This window comes from Dermacentor andersoni, chromosome 10, assembly GCF_023375885.2.
Source record: "Dermacentor andersoni chromosome 10, qqDerAnde1_hic_scaffold, whole genome shotgun sequence".
Lineage (NCBI taxonomy): Eukaryota > Metazoa > Arthropoda > Arachnida > Ixodida > Ixodidae > Dermacentor > Dermacentor andersoni.
The window spans coordinates 13411931-13426930 of NC_092823.1; the positions used below are offsets into that span (position 1 = coordinate 13411931).

The following is a 15000-nucleotide window of genomic DNA, read 5'->3' on the forward strand; positions in this document are numbered from 1 at the left end:
TGTACTAGTTCCTTCTCCGATTTTTTACTTCCTTCGAGTCTAAATATCTGATTTTCTGTTAGCTCGTCTTCCTTTGGTTTCGTTTGTATCTATTTGTTGTATTTATTTATTTGAATGATATACTTATGTACATGTATAAACATGTCCATATAAATATACACTCATATACCCATATACACGTACTCGCATGCCCTCACATATACTCACACATATATATATGTTGTTTATCTTCCATCTTTTTATGTTCTTAAACTATTTTCTTTGTTGTTAAATAATGACTACCAGCCTAAGTGTTAATGTAAGTATTATAGTTTTATAGGAATTAAGAAGGTTGGACTCTGGAGGAGATTGATTCATTTCCTAGCACAATGCAGTTTGAAGCATGGACACTCCCGTCCAAGAGGCCAGTCTGGCCTGTGATTCTACATCCCTCCTTTTATTAGGTAGACCATTAGAGAAGGCAGTTCTGAGTTCATTGGCGTTCACTTCAGTTCTGACGTTATCCAACATGTTTATATGAGATGTTTTTAGTTTCTGTGAGCCTCTCTTTACTCAGGTGGTAGCCGCAGCCGTCTTACCTTTTCAATCGAGGACTCAACAGTTGGTATTCATCTGACTTCGGTGCTAACCAACGCCGTCATACCGAAAGATGCAGTTGATGTTTTCTGCTTCGGTGCTAGCGTTGGTCGTCATACCGATGATGTCAGGTCGTTTTTGCTTTTGTTCTTTTTCAAAACTTTTCATATCATATTTGTGACTCCTGTATATGCCTTTACTTCGGTGGTGGCCGCAGCCGTCTTACCGTTTCAAGGTATCAGGGTCTGTTGGATTGTTCGGTGGTAGCCAAGCCGTCTTACCGAGTTGAGGATTATTCCTCGGTGATAGCTTGGCCGTCATACCGAGGGTGTCGCCATTTCTCTGTCCGTGAGTTTGGTATCTTTCAAGATGTTCTACTGAGTTGTACTCAGGTCACTTTCTGTGATTTTATCGAGTTCTTTGTAGCTCCACTCTGTTTTCTTTTTCCGAATTGCCCCTTTTAAAATTGGGGATGCTTCACTGCCAAGTTTCTTGTTGCGTATGGTTACATCATTTACTTTGTGCTTGGCGTATATGCACTCGTAAAATATTCACAATTGCCCCTTTGCAAAATTGGGATGCTTCCCTGCAATGCCTAGAGTTGTCTTTCAAATACTCGATCTTCTTTGATTTAAGTTGTCCCTACTCTAGTGCTTCTTCTCCTTTACAAACCATGGATACCTCACCACATGGCTTCGAAGTTGTTGGTGCTCTAAAGCTCTTGACGTTTGGCTCCTTTGTCCGCGCTCTTAGCAGACTGTGGCCCCCAACATGGCAGCCCACACAAAGAGACAGCAAAAAACACCACTTCTTGCATGCAAATTCTGGCAATTAGGCAATTGATCTCAGCAAACTCATGCTTGGGAGTTGTTCCTGGGGGTTTGCAGGATGTGTTCGAATAAATATTTTCTGTCTACTGGCCTTATTTAGGACGGATGAATAAGGATTAAACTGCTATATATTCCTTTGTTTGGAACGGTCTCGGTTTGTTTATCTCACTTTAAATGAAGAAATATGCAAATCCCTGGAATATTTACTCAAACTATTGTTGCAGTTATGCGGGCTATCATACAACGAAGCTGTGAATGTAATTCTAAGTTTATATGTGGAGTATTTAACCAGATGTCATCGGATTAATCTCGGTTGTTTTCTACAACCGGCAATTGCCTGTATGGGCTCCTACACGTGGGATTTGAAAACTTCTCGTTATTCACAAAATATGGATTCGACCTTTATAATTTTGCTATGCCTATGCTCCTGAGATATTAGCGAAGCTTTATTGATAGTTTTCAAGTGATTGGAAAAGGATTTACTCACTTTTTTTGGCCCAAAAAGCAGGTGCCTTGTGACCGCAGGTCCGCTCGCCTGGCCCCCTGGTGGCAGAACTAGTAAGTAGATAGGGACAGTGGGAATCTCCTTAATCCATTCATGCGCGTCACTAATTAGATGACGAGGCATTTGGCTAGTTACGTGATATTTCCCCCTCAGGTGTTCGAGGGGGTCTAGCCGGGCTACCGGTGGCGTTTCTAGCTATAGGATTCACCTATAGCGTTAGTTGTGCCCAGAATTTATCCAGGCAGCAACAGGTGGACCGAGGTCCACAAAGCATCCTTTCTTGCCAGTTCTCCGGTAGCCCAACGTCCAGCCTGGTGCAGGGTTCACCCTTTCTTAAGCTGCAGTTGAGCAAGAGCCAGTTCAGCCGCCTGTGTCGCTTATAAGCGACCCATGCTGACAGGGGTCCAGCTAACGTTTTCCCTGTATAGCTGACTGGATTGCCGCAGCTAAGGCAGATCCACTTGCCTTGGGCACATTCCCTGCACCGGGTCCGCAGGAGGGGGGTAGACACCCGCGCGTTTTGCCGGGTGCCGAGACTTTTTGGGCTCCGGTTTTTCCCCCCTCTCTGCCACCGCAGCCCTCCGACTCCAGGCTGCGGCTAGAGCTCCCCCGCTTAGCCGTGCGAGCCTCCGACTCCACTCGCACGTTGCCCGTGACGCACCCCTAGGAGGTGGGGAGAGCTCAGATCCAGAGGCCGCGACTCCACCCAGGCTGGATTACACGGACACGCCACAATCCGCCTCGTTCAGGCACCTCTGGACCATGAATGGTCGCCGGCCTTTCCCTTAGCTGACTTACGAGATGAATCGACTGCCGCACTGTGGCCTCCAGTGGACTGGATTACAGGGGCGCGCAACCAACCCCCGGCCCTAACAGTGCGGTTTAATTCTCATTGAACTCTCTCAAGGACGCCATTCCGTGCTGAGGCCTCCGTGCAGCTAGATCACAGGGGTCCGCCAAGCCCCCCGGCCACTTCAGGCTGGTCTGGGAAATGCTCATGCCATGCTATCGCCGCCCTGACGCAGGCTTACAGAGGTCCGCCACGACCCCCAGCGGATCTTGAACCGCTACAGTCTGAGCTCAGTCAGTCACTCATTCCAAGCTACCGCCGCCCTGTCGCAGGCTTACAGAGGTCCGCCACCACCCCCGGCCGATCTTGAGCCGCTACAGTCTGAGCCAGGGTCGTCATACCATGCTGAGGCCTCCATGGCTGGATTACAAGGGTCCACTACAACCCCCGGCCGCTTCAATCTTTGGTCTGCGTTCACCGCTTGGGAATGCCCTGGTGAACTTCGCCCTGGTGACTGTCCTTGATTGTAAGTCGGTTGGTAGAGTAACGGCCGACATTCATTCATTCGTGAGTGAAACGATCAACACCTTGCCCCCAGGCGATAGGTTACAGAGACTCGCCACAAGTCCCCGGCATGGACCAGCCATGGCACTGTACATTGCCACACACTCCAAGCGCCAAGAGAGTCATAGTTACTCCCGCCGTTTACCCGCGCTTTTCTGAATTTCTTCACGTTGACATTCAGAGCACTGGGCAGAAATCACATTGCGTCAGCACCGTCAACGGCCCTCGCAATGCTTTGTTTTAATCAGACAGTCGGATTCCCCCGGTCCGTGCCAGTTCTGAGTTGGCTGTTTTCTGCCGGCCGAAGCAAGAACCTCAGGCGCGAAGCCCACGGAAAATGCACAGCTGTGGCTTTCCACAGGAAGGTCCCGACGCTGGTCCGGGCTCGGCCGCACCGCTTTTTACGGCGGCGAGCCTCGCCCAGTCCCGGTGCAGTGCCGTTCCTGCTTCTGGACCCCAGCCCGACCGGCTCAGCCCTCAGAGCCAATCCTTTTCCCAAGGTTACGGATCCGTTTTGCCGACTTCCCTTACCTACATTGGTCTATCGACTAGAGGCTGTTCACCTTGGAGACCTGCTGCGGATGTGGGTACGGTCCGGCACGAAAATCACACTCCCTCACTCGGATTTTCAAGGGCCGACAGGAGCGCACCGGACAGCGCAAGAGCCGCACTGCTCTACGGAGCCTTTGCGTGTTTTTTTGTTTTTTTTTCTCTTCCCAAGACGTTTCTGCCATTATTCACTGGCTCTCGTTCTTAGTTTGCATTGGAGCGTTAACTCGCGCCATCTACCTTTCTTTCTGTAAGCAAAGTCCGCAGGTTTTCCTAGTTCCGTACACAGATGGCGCCAATGCGTTTTCGCGCCAGTTTCGAACGACCTCGCTGTACTCGTGTTTCTCATTGGAATGTTTCAAAGGGGTTTGCGAAAGGGGGTGGTTCTTGTGCAAGGCTGAGCTTTCCAGCTGCGTTTAAGGTATGCTAGCATGCGTGCGTATATATATATATATATATATATATATATATAAATATATATATACACAAACACACACACGCACGCACACATGCATATATACATACACACACACGGTAATGGTAAGATGATGAGGTAGCACTTTTTTTTTTTTTGCAATGCCTGTGTTTCAGATGGCGATCTTTCTCCCCTCTATGTTTCCGGTTGGAAGGAGTGTGCAGCGTTTTCTATATTTATTTTTTCATTCACTTCTATGTTGCTCTTCTTCGTACATGGGGCATGCTACCTAATTGTACCGGTCGATTCGACACGTTGCGATCCGTCCCGGCCTGTGCCGTATAAAAATTTTGAGTGGGCCTTGCGGTAAATAAAAAGAAATGAAGGAAAGGCGCGTAGTATATTACAATTGCGCGCGGGCTTGAAACGAAGCCCTCAAAGAAGGGTCACCTTGAGCGGTCGCATTCAGACGGAAGTAAGCATTCCCCTTGCGCGTGTTTTCCGCTCGCCTGTTCCGTTTTCTACGAGGTTGCCTTCGTTGGTTTCGCGTTACAAGCAAGCTTGCACTCGGGTCTCGTTTCTACGCGACAGCGTTTCGTTAACAGCGAAAGACTGAGGCGTTGCGTGTTCATCCGTGAGATAGGGAGCGTTGAGTCTCTAGACAGGCTGAATTTTATAATATTGCCCACGCTGTTGCTGAGGTTACCAATGTCGGCAGGGCGCCCACAAGGCAGTAGTACAATGAAGTGAAGTGAAGGACATCGCTTCTCAGCCTTTTGGCTAAGAACGCTGCCCCAGGCCGAGAAGACTTCGTCAAGCGTCGTCATCGTCCCCCCCGGAGGTCGCGTCGGGATCACGGCGGACCTCCAGGAGTCTACGAGCGCCTTCCGTCCAGGAGCAACCCGCCAGCCTGCTTTCCTGCCTGCCCGAGTGCCATCTGTTGAGCGGCGGAGCAACCCGGCGGGCCTCCCCAGCGCCTGCCGAGCGGCCGATGATCAAGGGAGCCAGCCCTTCTGCAAGCGCCCCCTGTCGAGCCGCCGGCCAACCCCCGACCCATAGCGGAGCTAGCGCCACCTGCTGAGCCCGCCGACTACCAGGGTACAGCGGCGCCCAGCGCCAGCTGCACGTCACAAGTGGAACCTAGTTCCGACACGAGTCTCGGAGGAGCCACGCCGGTAGCAGCATGGCAACGCCCCCCAGCACTGAGACCAGTTGTGAGACCCCTTTGAGGGAAAACTGTTTTTTGTTTGACGCTCCTGACGGAGACATTTCCATTGACGACCTTATCGAAGCGATAGAAAGTACAGCTGGGGAAGATAGCGTTTTGGCTCTTCAGCATATGGGCGGAGCAAGATTTCTCGTTTGTACCCGCAATGCCACACAAGCGACTACTTTAATGGTAGCGGAAGGATTCTTTGTTAACAAGGTTAAAGTGCCGGTTGACGCGGTTGGACCACCAGTGACTTTTGTCAACGTTTACCGCTACCCTGTGTATTTGTCGGCGGAATCCCTGTCCTTTGCTTTACAGCAGTACGGCAAAGTCAAAAGTATTTCGTTCGCGAAGACCAACAACCGGTCTAACAAACTGAACGGTGTGCGAGTCGTGAGGATAGAAATGACCAAGCCCATCCCAAATTTTCTGACAGTTCAGGGTTTCCGTGTCATGTGTGAATATCGGGGCATGCGGCGCGTGTGTGCGCGCTGTGGGGACGGGGCCCACATGGCTAACGCATGTACCGCCCCTTTCTGTAAGCGATGTGGCGCCTTCGGGCACAATGACGCGGAATGCGAAGAACAATGTAGAAAATGCGGAGGACACCATGGCACGCGAGCATGCTTCCGCAGTCGCACTTACGCGAAATCGTACGCGGGAGCGTCGTGGGCTCTTCCAAAGGCGGATGGAGCGTCAGCACGCGGCACCTCATCCGATAAAGACTTCCCAGCCCTGCCGCAGGCTTCAGGTTTACAGGTGCTACAGCCTCGTGTAACAAAGCCTCCCACTCCGCGTCGGGACTATTGGAATGGTGACGCGCAAAGCGCAACCAGTGGTCAGGAATCAACGGGGATAACAAGTACGGAAATGAGCAAGTCAGCTAGCCCGGTCGAATCGACAGATGAAAAATCAACCGAGGGGCCCACACCAACCAGCTCCTCAGGGGAGACGAGCGATAGCACGATAACCACTGATAATGATACGAAAGCAGCCCCAGACAAAAACAATACAACCGAAAGTCCCGTGTCAAGGTCAATCCCCCAAGTGCCAGAACCCGATCCTAAAACGCAGAACTCAAAACAATCACATGTAAAGCAACCTTCCGGATTACATGCGCAAAAGGAAAAGAACTTGGAGGAACAACCAATCGTGAGCAGTGGGCGTTACCGCATACCAGAAACAGAAGAACATCTAGATGTGCTTCCACCGCCCCCCTTGCAAGTTTCGCCGACAGCAGGCATACAAACGCCGGCGAACAAAGAAGCCTCGAATCACCAGAGTAGGCAAGATTCAAGAACGACGCCCACCAACAATCCCGTAAAGAAAGAACAGAGACAACGATCTAGATCATTAAAAAAAAACAGACACCAAGGACAAGGTAACACAAAACAAAGCGAGAGCCCGAACACGCAAAGGAGAAAGAAAGGGGAGTTGTCAAGTAGCGAGGGCGATGCTAAAACGTCGACATTCAAAAAACCCAGAAAGATATCACCCGCAAGTGAGAAGGCAGATTCCTCGGACAGCGACATGGAATTGACTGTACAGGGCGAGAAGGGGGAAGCGGGTGCGGTACTGTAAGCCGCCCTTCACATACAACAACAGAGGCTACTACGTTAAGCACGCCTAGGCAATGTGAACGGGACGAAGTAGCTCATGCAATCATTATTAGCTGATAAGATTGGCGGCACCAACCGCAATAGTTATCGGAAGGCGAAACAGAACAAGCGAAAAAGGCAAAAGTACGAGTGCGGCAAAGAGCATGAAGAAACGCCAGTTGACATCCAAATCTGACAAAAAAATCAACCGTCCTTCGGTACCTCCCACTTTTGGTAGGACTGTTTTTCTTCTTCCTTTTCTTTTGTTTCTGTCAATGGAATGCCTCCATTGTGCAACGTTCAATGTTCGAGGACTCCGCAACCCCGATAAACAAAGACAATTAATTTCTTTCGCCCGAGAAAAGGGCATAGATATCCTTTTTCTAGAGGAAACGAATATACGTACTCCACAAGATGTGGTATCCTTTCGTCGACAAAACGGAGTGGACGCCTTTTTCTCTCTCACATGTTCCAAATCGTGCGGAACAGGAATAGTTTTCGTGTCTGGCCGCTTTCGTAACAGGTCCTTTTGTACCTATGACACGAAGGGCCGCATCATATGCCTGGATATGTACACAGGGAACCAGAAAATCAGAATAATCAACGTGTATGCACCGGTTTCTAGAAACCTAACGAACGACTTTTTCAAAGACCTCTGGGATTACATACCCACCAAGTTACCTTGCGCGGTGGTGGGAGACTTCAACTGTGTCTTGGACGCTTTTCGTGACATCAGGGGTCCAGGACAGGGGAAACCCAACCACCACGCAAGGGAACTACGCAAATTACTGGTACACCACAATATGTCAGACGCCTGGGTAGTGGCGCATGGCAACTCGTTTGGGAGTACACGCTCCTGTGGCACTACACAATCACGTCTCGACCGAGCATATTTCTCTGCGGAATTGATCTCCGAGGTTTTGGAAATCCACATCATAAATGGCCCGGAAGGACGCAAATCTTTCAGTGATCATAGACCCCTGAGTTTCAAGATCAAAGGACAGAGCGGACCAGAGCCCTTACCGAACAGGTGGAAAATGGACGTGAATCTCATACGGGACCCAGAGGCATGTGAGACCATTAAACAGAACCTCGCCAGATGCATGGAAGCTACTCCAGAAGACACAGAGTGGGACGATTTGAAAAATCAGTGGAAGGACATACTAATGGAAGCAGGAAAAAATAGAAAACGGAAACTCACCGCAAAACTAAATGAAATTTCCAGAAGGATCCTTATAATAGAAAGAGGAGGCGAGTTGACTTATTGTATGCAGGAATATCTAAGTGACCTTCGTGACAGATACCGTGAACACATGAAAGAAATAAAACATGGGTCGAGCCAGCCGATGGGACTCCAGGGACAACAGTTCATAAATGAGGGAAATATTAAGTGTGAAGCCAATAAAATGATGGTGAAGACCAATATCAGGCGAATACGTTCCAAAAATGGGGATATAATAACAGAACAGACAGAAATAGAAAAGATCTTTGTGGATCATTTCCAAGAAATCCTGCAGGAAAAAGACGGCCAACCCGCACCTACCACAACCACGTGGCTGCCTCAACTCCCACAGATAAAAGACGAAGTCAAAGATCACCTGTACGCACCAATCACAAAAGAAGAAGCCTTGCGAGTAATCAGCAAAATGAACAAAGAATCGGCCCCCGGGCCGGATGGAATCCTTATAGGCTTTTATCAGGAGTTCTTTCCGGAAATAGGCGAACGTCTAGTAAAAACATTGAACGACGTCATTAAGAATCACAGAAAACCGGCATCCTTCACGCAAGGCAGAATCGTCCTTCTTCTCAAGGCCAATGCTGACCCACTTGATGTTAACGCCTGGCGTCCAGTGACGTTGCTCAACTCAGATTATAAGATAGCCACGTCAATACTAGCAAGCAGACTAAGCAGCATCACACCCACGATCATATCTGAATTCCAGTCAGCAGCAATTCCGGGCAGGTCCATTTTTGCGGCCTTGACTCTCACCCGCGATGTTTTCGCCTACGCCAAAGCGAAACAGTACAAAGGAGCATTCGTAACTATCGATCAAGAAAAAGCTTTCGACAACATGCGACAGGAATATATGTTTAGTGTAATGCAGGCTTTCGGCTTCCCACAAGAATTCATTGACATTATCAGAACACTTTACCGAGATTCCCAAAGTGAACTCCTAATCAACAACAAGGTATCCAGACATTTTAGCATCAACAAGGGCGTGCGCCAAGGTTGCGCCTTATCACCCAGCTTGTTTGTGTTAGCGTTAGACCCCTTGTTGCGGAAAATAAACGAAGAAACAAGGATCAGGGGCTTCCCATTGCCGGGAAACCTAGAAGTGAAAATCTCTGCGTTTGCGGATGACATATCCCTGTTCATAAGAGATGAAAACAGCTATAGAACAGTGCTACACATTTTCAACGAATATGCCACCCTCTCCGGTGCAAAAATAAATGAGAAGAAAAGTAAGGCACTCCGATTTGGCTCCTTTAATGAACGAGAACTACCCGAAATACAATTTTTAGAAGCTGTAAAAGTACTCGGAATCTGGTTTGAGGCGGGAGACATATCGACGAAAAGCTGGATAGAGCCCCTCAACAAAGCACGGCAAGCGGCAGAAGAGACAACACCCCCGGAACTCAGTCTTGTGGAGAAGGCAGAGATAATCAAATCCAGGATGTGCGCACCCGCCTTCTATGTGGCGAGAGTAGCACGAATGCCCAGACTAGTAGCTAAAAAACTGGAATCCCTCATAAGTATATACCTATGGCAAAAGAAGACCGCACCTCTACCCCGACGAGTTCTGCGGCTACCTAAATCAAGAGGGGGCCTAGCCATACCAAATGTAGCCCAGTCGGCCAGAATTCTAGCGGCCAAAACACTAGAAACACTGATAAACAACGGTCAATATGTGGGTATCACGGCCATTCACTATTGGCTCAGCACACTGGGTCGCTTTGTAGCGCCAGTAAAATGGTATGGCCCGCGCGCAGAAAGGCCACTGGAATTTTATAAGGATGCAGTCCACACCTACAAGGCGATGGAAGAACTGTGCCCAGACACTCCTATAACAGAAGTCAAACCAGCCGAAGTCAATGCCGCAATGGCATTAACAGAGCTGGAACTAGGAGAAGTGATGAAAAGCACACCGGCAAAATGGAAATGGTGGGCAAAAACGGACCTACCGGGGCAAATACGGGACTTTGAATGGCAAAGAAGATGGGGCGTGCTACCCACAAAAGCGCGACTGAAACAGCTGAGGATAACTGAGACAGACCATTGTCCTAACTGCGCCAAGCCAGAATCCCAAAAACATGCCCTCACGGAGTGCGGGCCAGCCAAAGCGGTATGGAAAGTGGCAAGCAATACATTCAAATGCAGACTGCTCCATCCGGGGACCAAGAAATCCGGCTTTGAGAAGCTATTGTCACTTATCATCATGTTTTGTATTTGGAAAAGACGAGGACTGGCTGAACTGAGGAGACGTCCGCAAAAAGCTGTCTACCCTGTACTAAAATACACCCGGATTTGGATGAAAAATATTTTATCCAAGGAACTCGCGAGAAACGGCGTAGACCGATTCCTTCGCAAGTGGCACACTCGGTTTTGGAAAGTGAAAAATGACAAGATCGTCGCCCCCATGAGCCTCTTCTAAAACCATACCTCCCGGGCCCCTCCTAGTGATCCATTACTCTCCAAGCTAGGAGAGGCACTTCAACCACACTAACACAATGTAGATGACGACAATACAGGGAGGGGAGTAAAATACGAACTCAACAGGAAAAAGAGTTCAGGCTTGTTTTAGAAAGTGAAGACAGAAAACTTGAACCGTTTGTCTATAGGTAACAATCCCCAAGGGGGTCTGGTGTTGTTATTGAACTTCTTGTGTATTGACAATTTCGTAACTCACATTGTGTACTGATATGAACCTCTGTTCAAGCAAGGTGCAAATAGCAACTAATCGCAAAGGCCTATGTCAATAAACCTTCCACGGAGAAGCTACTCCTGTATATATCATGATCATGCAAGCATTGTACATACCATCATGTCTATTTATGGTCTATTTTTGCTGTGTTTTTCAGTGTGATGTGCAAGAGAGCGATGTACATAGATATTTGACATGGCAGTTACATGTTAATAAAATTCCCTGTGTGTAGTATCTGTTCTTATCAGCTTAATATCTGATACGGGTTCTATATGAACCCACGATATTAAACCTATTTTTGGAAGTTGGCGGAGTGCTTGAAGCCTCCTTCACCTCCGCCGCAGGTCGGCCCGGTATTGCACTACCTCCGGGATCGGGCCCCACTCACTTAGGTGAGACTTCATTCAATCAAAATGAAGAGCACAATCTCGAAGCGAGCACGTACTTGACACGCACCATTCCTATACTATACGCAACGATGCCGGTTCGCGGACCACGAGAGTAATTAAACTGTCGCTCCATCTGTGTGTAGCGTCGCACTTACTGCGTCGCAAATGGGACAGCCGCTCCAGCAAATTTCTAGTTATGGGCTTCGAGAAAAAAAAATGAAAGCAAAAGAAGGAACCAGAATTCCTATTTATCCGATGTCTCTGAACGATTGTCTCCTGTAAAGAGCCACTTGGGGGGAGGGGGGTAGGATTAGCCGTGGGGTTTGCGATCAATATGAATCCCACTCAAAGCCAACACTGCATTTTGGAGTTCCCTATCGCTTGGATCCGTAAACCACCGCGCCCACGCAAGCTCGCCCTGCCGAAATCCGCTGCCCAAGTGGAAAAAAGATTCCCTATGAAAGAAAAATAGAGTGCCCGATTTCTGGCAACTACTGTGCAGCCTTTGTGTGCACATTTTCGCAGCAGTGGGACCGAGCGTCTCGAAAACAAACTTGTCGTATGCCCAAGTGTGGCGAAACATATTCAAGGGTTCAAAGGTGCCTCATCTTTCTAACCTGTATGCTACGAAGACCTGTTGCTGCTACCTTTTCATCATCAACATCATCATCATCCTGGCTACGCCCACTGCAGGGCAAAGGCATCTCCCATGATCCTCCAAGTACCCCGGTCACGTGCTAATTGTCGCCATGTAGTCCCTAATCTAATCTGCCATCCTAACTTTCTGCCACCCCCTGCTACGCTTCCCTCCTCTTGGAATTCAGTCTGTAACCCTTAATGACCATCGGTTATCTTCCCCCCACATTGCATGCCCTGCGCATGCCCATTTGTTTTTCTTGGTTTAAACTGTGGTGTCATTAACTAGCGTTTGTTCTCACACCCCCCAATCTGCTCTATTCCGATCCCCACGTGACGCTACAGGGCCCGTTGCGTCGCCCTCAGTTACCCTTCGGTAATCCTTATAGCTTTTTGTTGGGCCACTCGTGGCATCTTTCTCGTTTAATCAAGTCAAATTTTTTTCGGTTTTGGGGGAAAACTGAATGAGCTAGGCGCGATTGTGTTCCCGGCGCCGCTCTCAACAAGATGGCGGCGCCCAGGCTTTTTGCCTGCAGGTTCGGCCTAACGCAGAACACGCCTGCAGTGCAGTGAAGCCGCGTTGAAGGGGCAAAGTGTAGTGCAGTGAAGCGCTTGCTCGGGCGAAAAACGCAAATATTAGCCGAACATACAACCAAATCGCCCAATAGGAATTCCCATTATTGGAAATTCCAGTTCAGTTTGCGAATTGCGTTCGCCTAAGGTAACGAACACAGATGCGAGTGCCACAGCAGTCAAGTCAAAGCTGAGGATTGCGTACCATCTTCTTTTTTTTTTTTCTTGCCTTTTACTCCTGGCCTGCGTGGCCCTAGCGCGCATGCACACGAAACTAATGAAATAGTGAAAACACGAAATAATGCGGTGCGGCTGTATCATATCTATTTTGTGCGCTTTGTTCTTTGTGGACTACAGCGGTGTGCGTCATGATAAAGTTTCGGTGCCCTTCTACTGTGACCAGTTAAGCTATATTTAAAACCACATTGATTTGTACGGTTGTTGCTACAAACTGCGTGTGGGTGTTTTTCTTTTTCGCTGCCAACGATGGGTTATCGCAACCGCGACCGGTTCTGCTGCTACGCTAGACGCGTGCTTGCCGACGGTTGGCTCTATACGCGACCCGCGACGCGTGTTCGGCACATTCAAGCAGTCAATTGCAAACCGTTCCAAGAAGAAGGATGTACTCCACTTGCCACCTAGTTCGACGATTGTACTTTCTGACCCTCGAGGAAGCGCCGCCATCCCACGTTTTTTATAATACGATAAGATTCAGAGCTACGGCGACCACTTGTCTTTGTCAATATCTCGGAAACCCTTTCTTTTTTTTTTTAATCCAGATACTCAGACGCGCCCGTGTTCACGCGCACTTGCTCTCTCCGATAAGCAGGGAAGCTCGGTTGGGGTGGTGTCGGGCCTTGCGCATGCGCTGCTGAGCTCGTCGCTTCGCCGGCCGGTCGACGCTGGCGCGGTACTGGTAATGAACTTCGACGTGCATGGTGAAACGTCACTTTGTATTGCCACTGTAGACTAGCAATGCAATGTGTTTGCGAGCGATTGGATAAATGAGAAAGCGTGCACTGTCTACAGTTCATGCCCCTCCAGAGTAGTGGAAATGTTGCTCCAAGTGTTAGGTTTGTAATTTGCGCCTACGAACATGAACTAAACAAAGAAAATGGTCTGCAGCCGCCTTCGCTTCATAAAATTCCCGTACGAAGAAATTTCCGTGCGCAAATGAGAGAGCAAAAGAGAGAAACCATGTAAAGAAGAATGGCTGCCTTTTACGTGATCTCGCGCATGAAACCAGACGATAGATTAATTTTAGCCGTTCATTTTGATTTGCCGAATGTAAACCGGAACACTCTCGCCACGCGGTCTTCAGATTTGAATGGCAATCAATCACATCCTTTCTTTTTTTTTCTGTTTTTTCTATCTGGAACCGAAAGAATTCAGAACGCCATTTCAATCTTAGATTCCATTAGATATCGTGACTGGTATGCTGAAATATCACGCCTTATCTGCTGTTAACCTTCTTGATCACGGCAATAAAAAATCGCCAGTTCCCGAACTTTAATCGCGCCGAAGATGAACCGATATGCTGGATTCTTATTGTCATGATTTTATAGAAAGCGCTGGTTCTATGGCTAGCTTTGAGGAAAAGAAAAACATCGTTCAGGAATGTATAACTCTAAACAACTAAAAAAAATCTGCCGGCAATTCGTACTACAACGAGAGTGCTGAGAATACTGGAAAACATGAAATCCAATTATGCTGAACTGAACTGAAATTATTTCATCAAGACATGCCCCGAAAAACGTGGCCACTTTCAATGATAATTTCAAATGTGATTTCTCTCTTTTTTTTTCTTTTTTTTTTACGACGGATAATAATTATCTTTCCAATGGCGGATGTGAAAATTTCAGAGCACGGCATTTTCGAAATCCCAAGGCCCCGGACGCATTCCCTCTTCTTTAAATATTTTGGTGGTGGCGTATTGGTGCACACGGAGGAAAATTTCGCGCGCGTAATTTATAAACTAGTAGTTGATTTTCTAGAAGAACACAAAGTGCTGACAAACGGCCAACCAGGACACAATTAAATTGGTATTACGCACGGTTTCGAAGCCGCGGTAACAAAAGGGTAACAACGGGACGTTCATTTCGTGGTGTGGATTTCACGTCTCTCACAATAAAAAAAAATAATAATAAAAACTACTGCATAAAATAGGTTTCCCCGAACTGGATGGTTTCGATCAGCTTTTGAACAGCCCTTCCTTAAATTGAGTTAGCGTTGATTGAGCAGGTGCGGGCCTCTGCTGTTTTGGATTTTTGTAAATGGCATCAGTACTGGACAGTCCGTTCACTTGAGGATCAAAGGAGAAACCCCCCAAAAAAATATCATATCGTGGTGAGAGACGTGGCAGATGAGTACAATTATCGGGAGAAAAAAAAAAGGAAAACCGCCTCGTACTCAGAAGCCGCTCCTCTCACGTGTGAAGCTTCA

The 15000-nt window shown here is 48.2% G+C and overlaps 1 non-coding gene across 1 annotated transcript; it reads left to right on the top strand.

Moving 5' to 3' along the window:
* The first annotated feature begins 11146 nt into the window (after window positions 1–11146).
* LOC140213823 (U2 spliceosomal RNA) lies at window positions 11147–11347 on the top strand. Its single transcript, XR_011890808.1, has one exon. It is a non-coding gene; the product is annotated as a U2 spliceosomal RNA (small nuclear RNA).
* Window positions 11348–15000: the final 3653 nt, after the last annotated feature.